This window comes from Lutra lutra, chromosome 5, assembly GCF_902655055.1.
Source record: "Lutra lutra chromosome 5, mLutLut1.2, whole genome shotgun sequence".
Lineage (NCBI taxonomy): Eukaryota > Metazoa > Chordata > Mammalia > Carnivora > Mustelidae > Lutra > Lutra lutra.
The window spans coordinates 87,317,549-87,333,618 of NC_062282.1; the positions used below are offsets into that span (position 1 = coordinate 87,317,549).

At 37.9% G+C, this 16,070-nt stretch overlaps 1 pseudogene; it reads left to right on the forward strand.

The window, feature by feature from the left end:
- Window positions 1–463: 463 nt before the first annotated feature.
- Window positions 464–1,702, forward strand: LOC125101059 (heterogeneous nuclear ribonucleoprotein F-like; annotated as a pseudogene).
- Window positions 1,703–16,070: the final 14,368 nt, after the last annotated feature.

Below are 16,070 nucleotides of genomic sequence, written 5' to 3' on the forward strand. Positions count from 1 at the left end.
CAAACTTAATTTGATGGAAGTTGAAAAAAAATGGCATGCAAACATTGGTTTAAACATTTATCCATGTTGGGAAAACTTCCCCTTCAAGTCAAATAAATTATCTTGGACTGCTCCATGTCTTTCTGGAGAATAAGGTACTTAGAGGGACAACGGAGGTGCTGGATGTGAAGAAGAGTGAGAGCTTTGAGACTTGGAGCTGGAGGTTAATAACAAAAAGAATGCACCTGGATTTCCCCCAGAACCCACTGTTTTTAAGTGTCAGATGGAATTGGGGCTCCTTTGGCTATAAACTGTGCTTGTTTGATGAAAATAGAAATCAGTCCTTCTTCCCTCAGTGTACAATTCATTACCTATTAGGAGTGTTTCCAACCGTACACATCTCCCTCCCCTATTCCCTGGGTTGTTCCTTAAGCCACAAAATGCTGCACCCCAGCTTGTTTGACGTCTGTCCTCCTAAGCGTCGATGACGCTGGGTCCCCAGGGAGGTATAAGTTTTGTGGTCAAGCTCCATGCCATGCCCTGGTCCTGCTCTATTAAGGATGTGCAGAATTTCCTTTCTGACTACACAATTCATGATGGGACTGCAGGCATTCATTTCACTGGTACTAGAGAAGCCAGGCGGAGTGGTAAGGCTTTTGTTGAACTCGAATCAGAAGGCGATGTTAAAAATGGCCCTTAAAAAAGACCAGGAAAGCATGGGATACCAGTACACTGAGGTGTTCAAGTCCCGCAGAACGAAGATGGACTGGGTGTTGAAGCACAGAGGTCAAAACAGTGCCTACACAGCCAATGTTGGCTTTGTGTGACTTCAAGGACTCCTAACTGGATGCACCAAGGAAGAAATTCTTCAGTCTTTCTTGGGGTTGGAAATTGTGCCAAAGAGGATCACATTGCCTGTGGATCCCTCGGACAAGATTACAGGGGAAGCCTTTGTGCAGGTTGCCTCACAGGAATTATGTGAGAAGACCCTAGGGAAGAAGAAGGAGAGAAAAGGGCATATAGGTATACTGAAGAGTTCAAGAGCAGTCAGGAAGGAGTTAAGTCATTCTCAGATCACCCTCCGAAGTTCATGTCTGTACAGCGGCTGGGCTTTATGACCACTCTGGCACAGCCAGGAGGTATACTGGCACTGTCAAACAAGTGGGCCTAGAGAGGATGAGGTATGGTGCTTATAGTGCAGGCTATGGGGGCTGAGGAGTACAGCAGCCTCAGTGATATGGCTTCACCACCCATCTATTTGGAAAAGACCTCAGTTACTATCTCTTGGACATGTATGACCACAGACAATGGAGACAGCGGCTTCTCTGTACAGAGTACTACTGGACACTGTGTCCACATAAGAGGGCTGCCACAAAAAGCCACAGAGAACGACATTTACAACTTCTTCTCTCCATTCAACCCTATGAGGGTCTATATTGAGATTAGCCCTGTTGGAAGAATGAAAGGTAAAGCTGATGTTGAGTTTGCCACTCTCAAAGAAGACTGGGCCATATCCAAAGACTGGGCCAACATGCAACACAGATATGTTGACCTTTTCCTGAATTCCACAACTGGGGCCAGCAATGGGGAATACAGCAGTCAGATGATGCAAGGCATGGGGGTGTCAGCCCAGACCACTTACAGAGGCCTGGAGGGGTAGTTTGCGAGTTGCTGTTATGGGGCTGGCTGTGGTAATCAGAACAGCATGGGTGGATATGAATAGTTTTATAGGAGCATTTGAATTATTACAATCAAGTTTTCACAAGCAGCCAACAAGCAGTGAAAAGTAATTATTACTCTAGAGGAAGAAGCTGTGGGACCCATTTTGCACCATAAGTTTGTGAAATCTTACTTAAAAATTAGCTCTTCGGTGTTTTCCCATGCAAACGTTCTTCTAGCATATGATACTGAGTAAACTAAAACTATTTTCAGCTTTTCTCGATTAACATGTTGGTAGTGTACTTCAGAGTGATGTTATCTGATTTAAAGTAGTTTTAAATAAGTTAAATGGATCTTTTATGCCACATCACCATGAATACATTGGGAAGATTGCTTTTTTTTTATTTTTAGAAAACTCAAGGTCCTAGATCCCTAATTCAAAGAGGAACATTTCTCATGTTTGTTCATTTTAGTTTATTTTCACTATAAATCTTTTAGTTAAGTTTAAGCTTTTAAAAAATAAGTTAGTTTTGAAAACTGAGATGCATTACTAATACTGTAGGAATTAGTGAGGCCTTGACTTAAAACTTTCTTTGTTGAAGAGATTGTCCTTAACAAATGGTGTTGGAAAAACTGGACAGTCATACGCAGAAGAATGAAAGTGGACCACTTTCCTATACCATACACAAATGGATTCAAGACCTAAATGTAAGACAGGAATCCATCAAAATCCTAGAGGAGAACACAGGCAACAATCTCTTTGACCTTGGTCATAGCAACTTTTTGCTGGACATGTCTCCAGAGACAAGGGAAACAAAAAGGCAAAAATGAACTATTGGGACTTCATCAAGATAAAAGAGCTTTTGCACAGCAAAAGAAATAGTAAAAAAAAAAAAAACAACTAAAAGGTAACCTATGGAACAGGAGAATGTATTTGCAAATGCCTTATCAGATAAAGGGCTAGTATCTAAAATCTATAAAGAACTTAACAAAATCAATACCCAAACAACAAAAACCCAGTCAAGAAATGGACAGAAGACATGAACAGACATTTCTCCAAAGGAGACATACAAATGGTAGCAGACACATGACACATGCTCCACATCACTCAGCATCAGGGAATTACAAACAAGACCACAGTGAGATACCACTTCACACTGGTGAGAAGGGCTAAAATTAACAAATCAAGAAACAACAGATGTTGGCAAGGATGTAGAGAAAGGGGAACCCTCCCACACTATTGGTGGGAATGCAAGCTGGTGCAGCCACTCTGGAAAACAGCATGGAGGTTCCTCAAAAAGTTGCAAATAGAGCTACCCTATAACTACTAGATATTTACCCAGATAGATATTGCACTCCTAGATATTTACCCAAAGGATACAAAGAGAGTGATTTGAAGGGGCACATGCACCCCTTTCCATTAAAGCTGTGGCAAGGTTTTTTAGTTCTGGGCCCAGTAGATGGTTCTGGTTCTACAATAACCTGAACTTTAATTTTCTCAACAATCAAGCAGGCTTCAAATGTATTCTTCCTTCTCAATTCTGTGATTTTTGACATTTGCAAAAATAAAAAATACAGCATGGTTGTGAATTATTTCCAAAAATGGGAATCACTTTTGTCAAAAAAGTTCTAAACCAGGAAACTTGGCAAGAGGACTTCTGGGTGGCCCTTGTATCCAGCCTATCTAGCAACACAAATGAAGACTCTAAGGCTGTGGCTTCTTCCCAGAGAAGGTTAAGCCCAGTCAAAAGGCAAGAAAATTTTTCAGGTCTTTCTAAACTTTTTCACAGATAATATACATAGGATAACTCATTGTGAAGTTAAATTTGTATAAATGAATATCAAATTTCAATGAAATCTCAAAGTATGTTCCTTAAAATCACATTTCTTTGTTTGTTGATTTGATGGTCAACAAGAAAACTCAACAAATCCTCAAAAAACCTTTGCATTCAGCCACAAAAAGTCTAATTTAAAATGATGCACATTCAAAAGCAAAGAAAATAAAACTAAACAAAACATTAAAGGGTCAAATATGATGATTTCAAAGAAGACTAGATATGGAACCCATAAAGACAGTGATACATTGCTAATGGCTGTGTCTTTCCCAGTCTTCCCATGCCAGGCAGGGGGACTACAGAAGTATCTTATCATCCTCAGGTGTTTACTGAATGAATGGTAGTCTGTACTGCTTATTGAATGAATGGTAGTTCTGTACTGTCTTAGTGATGTTAATGAAACCTAAAGAGTTTCTTAGGTGAGAAAACTGCTGCTATTTGGGAAGATTTGATAGTATGAGAGTTCTAATAATGTAAACACAGCTCTGGAGACTTTTTAGAATCAACTTTTTAAATGGAAGGAAAGAGTGTTTATAGGAAGCCTTGTTGAGGGGGGGACACTACGGGTTAGGAAAAATGGATGTTCTTACCTTGGATGTTCTCACCTCTGGTTGTTAGGAGTTCCTCAGGATTTACCATTTTGAAGATAATTCTAACCTTCCCTGTCAAAGTCTAATTTCAGAAAAAGATTTGACAAATTCATTTTCCCTGAATTTCAGTAATTCAGTTTACCGTGATACATGAATCTATTTTTAATAAACTGTAATAGCTCTTCTGTTTACTTAATAGTAAGTACTGTTTACTTAATAGTAAGTAAGTACTTAACAGTCTTAATCCCTAACCTATTTCTAACCATAGAATTAAAGACATTGGTTAGATGGAAAAAGATAATTTTGTAAAAGAAAAAATACTTTCTAGCAGAATTAGAATGTTTACTTCACTGTCTATATTTAAGGCCCAGTAATTAATCATTTAGTAGTATTTCAGCTATGCTACATATTAAGAATAGCAAGTACAAAGCAAGGGAATGCCTGTCATCAAAACAGACAATCCCTAATGTACCAATGAATTACAGCAGCTTGTTCAGGACTTAAGCTAAACCAAGTACTCAAATTTACAATTGACAATTAACTTACAAGTGTTGTATTAGTTTCAGATGTGCAATATAATGGATGCAACAGTTCTACTAGTACTTTTTAGGATAGTGTTTATAGTATTATCGATACATTCTTCATGTTCCACATTTATGGATACATTTCCCATCTCTTTAAATTGCTCGTATCTAAGCAACTTAATACACTGTATGTATGTTTCACTTTATAATATATGTATGTGTTAGAGGCAGATTGGCCCTTTGAATACTGCAAACTGGCCCCATTTCTGCATGTCTTTTCTTGTAGTGCCGTGTGCATAAAGTGAGCTGCAGACTCACAAGCTGCTTGCTATATACAAGTCTGATCTCCTTGTTTTGTTTTAGATTCAAAATTCCCAACAGGAAAGTAACCATTACAGTAACCAATCTCAGATGCTTGTTTGCTTTGCTTTATAAATTCCTAACCTTTTCCTGATGTAGCAGGAAAGTATGCAAGGCTCAGGTTAGGTCAACAACAGAGTCAAGGTTAACTGTGAGAGAGTGACATGGGAAAAAACCCATCCAGTCAAACATTAAAACATCAATAGGCAACGTAGACCAACATTAACAGTAGCCATCACCTCAGTACATGTGCACTTAGTATATTTTGTTCATAGAATCTAAGACTCTTAATGTCTGTTTTTCCCTTTTGCAATACAGAGGGGATTTCACTGCTCTTAAGGAGCTGTAGCTTCTGCCGGGGACAATTCTGTTCTTGGGCTCTGGGACAGAACATAAATTACATCTTCAGAATTACAGAGCACAACAGTTAACAAAATGACTTCCTATTCCCGTGGGCAGCCGACATAGGAATAGCTACTTACAGAAGGGATTAAGTGTGAAACTTGCTGTAGACACAGAGCAACAGTGAACTCATGAGCTTTTTTGTTTACATTTGGAGTTTTGCTTATTTTGGCTCTATCAGTTCATATATCTGAGAAAAATGCAGGCCCTAGCTTATGTCACCAAGGTTAACTGTAGAAGAGAGAGATGAGGGCAAGCTTAGGGACCACAGTCTCTCTTGGCCATATTTCTATCTGCCAGAGCCACTCTGCTATTCCAAGTCTACTCCTGTGATTGAATGAATACCTCCACATGTGGGATGAAGTCTTATGAGAACACACTTGGCTTCACTTCAATAAAGATTTCCAGCTCAGAGTCAGTCAGGTTAACTTAACCTCAGAGGATTCCAGTGCTCCCAAAGTAGGAAAAAATGTTTATAATCAAATAATTTGTAGAACCATTGGACTGAACAAAATGGTAAATATTTTCTTTATTGAAGAGCCATTAATAAATATGCTAGTATCCACTGTGATTCTTCAAGAGTAGATGATCATCTTCCAAAAATATCTGACCTTGGAAGACTTTTCTTTATTCAGAGGATCTCTAAAAATGTCACATTTTCCAAGGAACCAAGCCAGTCAAATTTTAATAGAAAGCTTGTTTCAGTCATTCATATTCAATCCAGCACAAATCAGAACATTGATTTTTCTGAGTTGGTTAAATTCCATGACTGATATCATTATGAACCTGATTCATAGCCTGTCTAGTATCCTATCACACAAGGCTGTCATCAGCCTAGGAGATAAGGTGCATATATGAGCTTGTTAAAATCTAAAGCTCATAAGACAACCTCAGAAGACTTAACTATTATTTGATTATTAAGAGCTTCAAGTCCCAGCAAAACTGAGGATTCATGGGAGCAAGAGAAATCTGTGGGAAAGCATAGCCATTGCCATGGTGACAAACTCCTTGAAATATTAAGAGTGGAACTCTTATTTCCTGTCTTTACTAAAGAGCCGCTTATGAATCTGTCACCCAGGCATTTACCTAAGTTTTTGTGCCACATCTCAGGGATACTATAGAGTTACTACTATAATGTTAAAAAAAATTTCTTCTACTTGAATAAAAATGACATTACTAAATCTTCAAGAGATTCTAAAATATTACAATTACTTTTTCTGGTATAAAGAGGTTCAAATTGGAAGAGAAAAATGGATCAGGATGCCTCCTGATTAGACCCTGGTCTGGCAAGGCTTTTTAATGGCAGGACTTAGAGGCTGCTTCCTCTTCTGCATCCACTGGGCTGGAGGAGAAAAAAGGTAATAGAAGGATGGAACAACTCACCAATCTAACCAGTCAGGCCAATTCTAGCCATAGGTCAGCTGAATCAGAACTGGCAACTTAAAGGGCCATGGTGTGCATACTTTTGTCAATTTTATCAACTCAGTTATCTTCCTTTGAGAGGATCTAGAGCCACCTATATCTGAAATTTAGAACTGGAAGATATTTAGTCATCATTTTTGCAAACCCATATTAGAAAGTAGAAGACTGAAGCCTAGAAAGTTTTGTGAGATGTCCTAAGAGTGGTTTCTGGGAAAAAGTACAGTATCTTCGAAAAAGCAAGCATTCTATGTGTTTTTCCACTATAACATTAAACATACTTCTCTTTTAAAAAATATTTATTTATTTATTTGAGAGAGCACACTCCCTGCTCAGTGGGGCTGGAGGTCATGGCCTAGAGATCATGACCTGAGCTGAAACCAAGAGTCAGACGCTTAATCGACTAAGTCACCCAGGCACCTCTCTGAGAGCAGAGCACAGCTATATAGATTTCCTATGGGTTTTCATAACTAAGACAAACCTATGTGCTTACTACAAATCATCTTACTTTAAAAATCAGAGAAGGGCTAGATGAAGGAAAAAATATGAAAAGGTATAAGGAATAGCTTTGGCCAGAGATGCAAACAATACAGGAAAAAGCTGGCAGTAATATTCTGATCTATACACAGACACAGTAGCTTCCTACTGAAAGTAGATGTTCTTTCCAAATGAGTGCCTCTCAGACACTTGGGTTACACAGTGATGCACCAGTCCAGAGCAATCTATCTTCATAACAATCTTCCTCCATTGAGACTTCTGCTCCTGGTCAGGATGTAGAAGGATGCTAAAGACTATCCCTTCTTTGGTAAGAATAAAAAAGTCCCAGAGAAAATAAAAATTATATTTTTCTCAGGGCAGGGGAAGGGGGTTGCATGCAGTGAAGCCGTTATGAACTTAACTCCAAGGGAAATAAGCTTTTAATAGGTAATAGAGATTTGTGACAACTTCTGTATGTGAGGGCACCTCGTCTAAGTACAGAAAGAAATGGAGGACAGATAGAGAGACCTTTTAGGGATGGAGGGAAAATGGTCAAACTTTGTAAAACAATGTATTCTGACTAGAGGGTCTGGAGTCTAGAAGAACCCCAAAGGCAGGAACAGAACACTTGGACCAAGAATTCTTCTTCTGATACTACCACAATCCACCATGAGGTTTGCTGAGAAAAACAGCAGTTGGGGGACTGACTGGTAAGTAGAGAGTAACTGTACAACTCTGCACATTCTGGAGCCAGAGTTTCATCCAAAGGTAAGCAAGCTAAAAATATCTGAAATTTCAGCTAATCCTCACCCAGCTCAACTACTGACAAGATCAAATAGTAATTTGGGATGACGGAGGTGGGGTTAAACACACGTGAACTTGATAACAGTTAAAGCTGTGAGCCAACATAAGTACATTCATATACATGTCCAAAAATCAAAATTATATTACATGTAAGAAGGTGAAACAAAACAAAACAAAAAACCAAATTACATCTAAGAAAAAAAAAACAGTCATTAGAAACAGATTTGCAGATGAAAGTTATTGGAATAGGAAGACAAGGACTTTAAAACAACTATTATAAATATATTAAATCACTAACTGAAAAGGTGATTATGTTGAATAAAAAAAATGGATGAAAATAAAAACTCTAAAAAAGAACGAAGTGGAATTCTAGAGCCAAAAATCTAGAATCTTTGAAGGTTAAAAATCATTGGGTGAAATTAATACTAAAAGGGAAAGTGGTCAAAAGAAATTATTCAAAGTAAAAATGAAAGAAGAAAAATTTAAGGAAAAAAAGAGAAGGTCAATAATGTGTGGGATAACACCAAGAGTTCAACAAACAATTAGAGTCCCTGTAAGAGTAGAGAAAAATAATTGAGCAAAAAGAGTATTTGAGGAAATAAGGATGAAAGTTTTTAAATTTTTGAAAATTATCCACCCACAGATTTAAGAATGGGGGTCTCTAATGGATGATGCAACAAAAACTTTAGCATATTATAGTCAAATATCTGAAAACTACAGAGAAAATTTAGAAAGCATTCAGAAAAGAAAAAAAGGCATATTACATACAGGGTAATAGCTATGTAAATAATAGTTAACTTCTCATTATAAACAATGCAACTCAGAATACAATAAAATAATATCTGTAAAGTGCTGAAAAGAAGAAATAAGACAAAACCTGTCAACCCAGTATTTTATATCCATGAAAATATCATTTAAACATGATGGTGAAATTGAAGGTACTTTTGAATATACGAAATCTCAGAGAGCTTGTCACAGTACACTTGCACTATAAAAACATACTAATGAAAGGTCTTTAGGCCAAGAAATGATACCAAATGAAAATTCAGATCTGTAGAAAGGAAAAAAAAAAAAAAGAAATGATGATTATAAGAGTAAATATAAATGATGTTTTTTTTTTCTCTTTATTTGAAAGACAACTTTGAAAGTCTTTGAAAGCAAAATTTTAAAAATGCATCATGGGGTTTTTAAAATATGTAGAAGTTAAATGTATGACAAGAATAATAAAAAACAGGAAGGAATAAGTGGAAGTATACTGTTGTAAATTCTTATATGCAAAGTAACATAATATAAATTCAAGGCAGACAGAGAGGCAGATATTATTTTTTTTCCATTACATATATAAGAAAGCTGAAGCTCAAAGAGGATCCTCTAGTTGACCAAAGTAATAAAGAGAGTTAGTGGCCAACTGTAGCCTAGGAACCAGGTTTGCAGACCTTAGTCTATTGCTTTTAAAATAAAGCTGGGATTAAGCTTGGATGCCTGATAGTTAACCCAAGTCTTTACATAACTAAAAGAATCCTTTTTCTTAGTCTGCAAGGTTTTTTTCTATAATAGTTCATTTTATTTATCTAAGATTCCCCTTCTTTCCCTATAGCTGGCATATTATTTATAAAATGTATAAAGAAAAAGGAACTACACATGGTTCTGTTTCTTTTCCATCTCCCTTCTCTGCTTGGTTTCTCTTCAAAGCAATTTAACTTCCCTCACTAAGTCTGGTTAATCTAGTCTAAGACTTCCTATATCAATCAAGAACAAATGAAAACAATAATGTAGGCATAGAAGAAATTAAGTATGGGGTCTTTAGAGGAATATTCAAACAGATGCTATAAAAAAGGTAATGAAAGCCCATTAAGAATAAGAAAATTGTGTCCCCTCATGTTTCACTGTAATAATGAGTTTTTCATCTCTTGTTTTGGATCTAGTGTATCTTGACAATGATAGGGGATTATGTCATCCCATCTCATCAAGTCAGAGTTTAGCATAGAACAGGATGACCTTCAGTAATCAATGGCGAAGTATGAATAAACGTGAAATTTACTCCATCCCTGCTGCTATTCCAGATGCTCTCTGCCTGTCGGTTAGCAAAGAACATTCCATCCAATAGCCCATTTCCAAAATAAAGAACATGGTAGAACCATTCTTACTAGTTCTCAGCTCTGTATGAGCCAAGAGGAGTCCTTTGAAACCTAGGCTGCAGCAAGAAAAGTCTACTGGGATCTCTAGTCCATCCATATCAAATTGTACCTTGACATAAAGAGGGCTTCCAGGGCAGAACAAGTATAAATAGCTGCTCCACAGACTTGAGGGAAATCAGCTCCATTTTTGTCTTGGCATACAGTGCAACTTCTTTGTGGGTCATTTAGAGCCTGGGCAGACTTGCAGACAGATCAGTCCTCCTAGCTGGGCTAATATAAGAATGTAGAAGGCAATGGGGAGTAGGGTGGGGGGAATATTTCAAATGTGTCAATGAATTGCACCTAAGAACTGGTGTTGAGGTGAGTCCTATGCCCATATGAGATAATGGGAAAGGACTAGAGAGAGTTCCTAGTTCACCTTGATTTAAGGAACAGAGAATGATTCAAAAAGAACTATGGTAGAGTAGCCAAATTCATAGAAACAGGAAATAGAATGGTGGTTGCCAAGGACTCAGGGAAAGGAAATGGAGAGTTATTATTTAATGGGGATGAAGTTTTAGCTTGGGAAGATGAAAAAGTTCTGGAGATGGATGGGGCAACAGTTGCACAAGAATGCAAATGTACTAAATGCCACTGAACTGAACACTTCAAAATAGTTAAAAAGGTAAACTTTATGTCGTGTATATTTTGCCACCATTTTTTTTTTTGGCCACCATTTTTTTTAAAAAGAAAAACCATGTGGGTGAGTTAATTAGCTGTTGGCCCCAATCTGTTTGGAAAAATTCATAGGTCAATATTGCTTTTAGCATCTGGCATACCTTATATATTCCCCCAGTGCATTACTCAGATTTTCTCAGCCACCATCAATATAGAGAACCCACATCTGTTTGAGAGGGGAGAAGGTAAGACTGGGAGATCAAAGGATCCAATAATAAAACAAATTTGAAAGTAATATTAATATTCTGTGTCAGACATTATACTACCATTTTATCTATAGTTTATTCAACCCAGGACTGTGCAGACACCTATTAGTCTGGTTTTAAGAATTTGCCCATGATACCTGAAGCCCTTACAGTTAACCTGATTAATGTGCTTCAGGAGTAGCTGGTGTGTGTTGGTGAGAATTTGGGTCAGCTGGTTGTGAAAAAGGTATTAAAAGTGTAGCTCACTTTCTCAAACTTTGAAGCATAAGGATCTTTTAAAAAGAATAAAACTTTTCTCCTACCCCTGAGAATAAATCCATAGACCCTAGTTTGAGAAACATTGATTTAAACAACTGAAGCCTTCCTTGAAGAAACTCCTGTGCAATCGCAAATTACCACTGCAGAAGGGAAGTTTCGTCGAACTGATAAAGATAAAATTTTAAATTGTCATTGTAATTAAAACACCAAATTTAATTAAAAAAATTTTTTTTTAGTAATTCATGGACACCCCACCCCAACTCTGTTCAAGAACATGTGCAAGGACCTACCTCTGTTTAAGAAAGACTTCTAAAAAGTTTTGGGAGTTTCTGACAGACATGACTGATGGGGGGAAAAAGCAGAGAAACAAGTGAAAGGTTTTGGGGGTGATGGTTATTCTCAACAAAAGCAAAATATTTTAAAAATGAACGTACGTCCTGAAGTGGGAAGTAGGGTGAAGAAGTAGATACGTGTATATAGAGAGGGTGAAATAATTTTTGAGGAGTTTATTTTCAGTAGATCGTGGGTGGCTCGATTTAGCACATTCCACTGTTTTACGAAATGGTGCCACTGAAAATATTCTTTAGCAATAAGACTTGGGGTATCTCCGGTCTCAGCACCTCCTTCTCAAGCAATTTGATTTATGACAACTTGTTTTGGAAATTGAGAGAAAACTGCCTTGTGCGTATTTACATGAGCTGATTTTGTTTTCCCCTTGGGCTGCACAGCTGTCAGCCATTTAATGCCTGCTTGGTCCATGGGCAGGTTTTTTTTTTTCCCCCCTTTCCCCTCTTGTGGTTCCTACAATAGAAATAATTATTTTTTAAAATGGAAAGGAACCCACTCCCTTTTCATAATCTCAGCTACAGATCAGCTTTTGATTTTGCATGCTTCATTTTGTTCCATGACGGATAATTTGGAGGTTTGAGTAATTAACCCAAGACTCATAGGAGGCCGGCTTTCGAAGGCGGGCAATTTTGCTGTGGTTGAGTCGGCTGCTGTCAAGCATTAACTTCTTAATAATAAAGCCTTTCAGACCCTCAACTATCTGCACAAAGATGCACTTGAAGCTAGTGGCTTGGCAGAGTGTAAGCGGACTACTTCTATTCTTTCCTTGGACAAAATAGTCCTCTTGATCCTTGGGTTGGAACTATTTTTATTTTAGTTCAGTTCTTTTTTTGTTTTTTAACTTGGTGGGCAAGTCTTTGACTTATATTTTGATCCACTGCTTAATCTGTTGCCTTTTTTCTAAAAGACCTGCAAAAAGACACCCTTTCCAATATCCAGTGACGAGCTCCCCCTTTCAATATATTTAGAATCCTCTCTTTTTAGAAGAGCAGTGACTCAACTCCTGAACTAAATAAGAGTTTGCTCCTCTGATCACAGTACACTTCCTGCTATTAACATGAAATGGCTCTGGTGCAGCACTGGGGACAATCACACCTACAATTAACAACCAAATTAGGATGTATCTTTTCTTGGCAAACAGATCCACCAGAAATTTGAGGACAGCTGCTGCCCTCCCTCCCATTCCCATCCTCCTTTTAATGCCCCCTCTAAAGCTCTTAGCAGAGAAGTGCACCAGAAATTTTTGTGTTCCATTCGATAAATCAGCGTATTTTAACTGATTTGGCAAATACCTACTGAGCGCTTACTATGTAACACTGGGACAGGCAGTGGTCTTTTATTCACTTGTCATCAGGGCTACTGTGCCTGGAACCTCTGAGCTTCAAAAAGGATTATGAAAATAAACCTAGTATATGTATATTATAATGTATATAGCAATTATTTACATACATATCTATTACAAAATTAATAAAGTTAATTAAATGTCCACCAGCAACATCAACCTAAAACTGCGGACACTTAAAAATCCCATTACATTCAAAAGCAGTTTATAGGTAGATTTTTCTTGCTTTTTATTTTTTTTAAGATTTTATTTATTTATCTATTTATTTGAGAGAAGGATACAGAGAGAGAGAGGGAGTGCGAGCAGGGATAGGAGCAGAGGGAGAGGAACAAGTAGACTCTGAACCAAGCTCAGATCCATATGTGGGGCTTGATCTGGTGACTCTGAGATGGTGACCTGAGCCAAAATCAGGATGCTTAACTGACTGAGCCACCTCACCACCCCTACATTTTTCTCACTTTTCAAAGATTCCCAAATACTCTACTTGTAAAGAAAGCTAGTTTTTCATGGCCAAATAATTTCACAAGCATATTTATTTTATTTTAAAAACTATTTCAAAAAAATTTTTTTAAATTATAGTTACTGTGAGATGTACAGGTATCAAATTGCTTATTTTGATAAAGGCCCCTGAAGGCTTTAAAGCAGCCCAGTGAGAGCAGATGGGACATTCAGGGGTGTCAATGTCTCTGCCATTCAGAAATTTACAACCCCAGGTGGACAGGCATGGCTGGTATACTAGTAAAGGAAAGGCAAAGGGTGTGTTCTACTTGAGGTCCTAGCACTGATGCCCTTTGGCATATTTGAAGACAACTCTCATGTCAGCCTAAAAGGCTTTTCTTTTCTGCTGCTTTCTGTTCCTTATATAATCTCATTCTCGTCACTTCCTCTTGATCATACCCTAACTTGTATCTCATACAATGTGGGGCCCAAAAAGGAAAACCACACTCCAGATGTGGTAGAAGCAAGTACAAAGGATATGGGAGTCTTGCCACCTCACTAGAGTTTTATTCTTACATTAAGTCAGCCACAGGGCGTTTTGCATGAATACTGGGCTGGTCCTAAACCAAAACACAACAGCCCCCAGGTCTTTTTCACATCAGTGGTGCCAAGCAGATTACCCTCAACAGGTATTTATGAAGGCAGCTTTCTAAACGTTTTTGCATTTATATTTGCTAAATGTAGTTCTGTAATTCTCAACTCCCCTCAAAAACCAAACCTTGATTTTGTGATCTGGTATAGTTATTTTCCCTCTCAGCTTGGTGACAGCCTAAATGTGATAAGCTTGCCTTCTATATCGGAGAAGACAGAGATGATCAAGTGTAGAATAAGGGATTGTACCCTAGGGACCACCCCAAAATTTGTCAGTCCCTGTGGCTAGCTTGTACCATCAGCTACAAAATTCAACAATGGTACAATTCTCTATTTTGCCAAAAATTATTTAATGCTTTACTGAAATAACAACATTCTGATTTTCAAAAACTATCCAAACAGGGATATCTACAGTTTCTATTTGCAGTTTAATATTATGTCATAAAGAATTTTAACATTATATAACCCAGAACTCATAGGTACTGACTCATTATTACATTTCTTTATAGAGTCAAAATGTCTGAGTCTAGGACGATGAAATTAAATTTGCGTGACGCCAAAGAATCAGTAAAGATAATGGCACTAACCACTCATGGTACAGAGTTGGATGGGATTTAAAACAGGTCTTTTCATCATCCCTGAGCCTCGGAGTATGTCAGGTCCCAAGTCTGTCTTCACTTCCCTTAGGTCTTTTTTTTTTCTATCTCCCTCAAAATTCTGTGTAAATGACACCATTTTCTGAGTGCTCCTAGACATTCTAAATTTTAAAGTTTTAAGAAGAGTGTCCAATTCAGTATTCTTTGTCTGGCTTTGCCTTTTGACCTAGATCTAAAGTAATTGGATCTCTGATAAGTGCTTAATGGCTTTGGGGACATGCAAAGAAGTGTGGGTCACCCTCAGGATTAAAGGGCTCAGGAATCCAGGGAAGGCGCCACATTCCCTGGTTGTGTTAATTAGCCATGCCTGTTGCTAATAAGTCTCTGGAAATATTTTACAGGATCACAGAAGCAATATGTGATGCCCTGAGTGGGAGAGAGAAACAACACACTAGCTTTATGAATCTCATGGAAAAGAACGTCGCTGTCTCTGTAAAATCATTCTCCTTACAATTTGGATTTTTTTTTTTTTTTAAACCAGAACAACAGAACATAGAAATTAAACCTCTGTAATTCAGAGTGAATTATGGAAATGTATTTCTTGGGGCGCCTGGGTGGCTCAGTGGGTTAAGCTGCTGCCTTCGGCTCGGGTCATGATCTCAGGGTCCTGGGATCGAGCCCCGCATCGGGCTCTCTGCTCGGCAGGGAGCCTGCTTCCTCCTCTCTCTCTGCCTGCCTCTCTGCCCACTTTGCGATCTCTATCTGCCAAATAAATAAAAAAAAATCTTAAAAAAAAAAAAAAAGGAAATGTATTTCTTTTTCCCAATTGTGTAATTCGATTCATTGTTCTTATCCTTCAACAAAACGTTGACTATTATTAGCTGAAAGCATGAGTTTACAATCATTTTTAAAAAATTATATGCATCTCATCCATGGAATTTATTTGCTCTTCAATACTATCTTTCCCTCGAGGGACTCATTACTCATTTACACATGTAGAAAGTAAATAATGTGCTATTAACTGGAAAAAAATGCAGTCTCCAATTCATGGCACCAGGATATGCCTTTTTTTTTTTTCTTTTCTTTCTCCCTACTGCCCTTTCTCTTTTTTTTTAACAAGACAAGCATTTGGAAACAGAATACTTTAAAAGGAAAAGATCAGAACTTGTTTTTCAATGAGTTGGGAACAACAGGCACCATTGTAGCCCAAAGCAAGGGTCCTACATTCAACTGGCGGGGGGGGGGGGGGGGGGGGGGGGGGGGGGGGGGGGGGGGGATCCATAACGAACTATTATATGTAAGCTCAAGATTTAGATTAAATATTCTT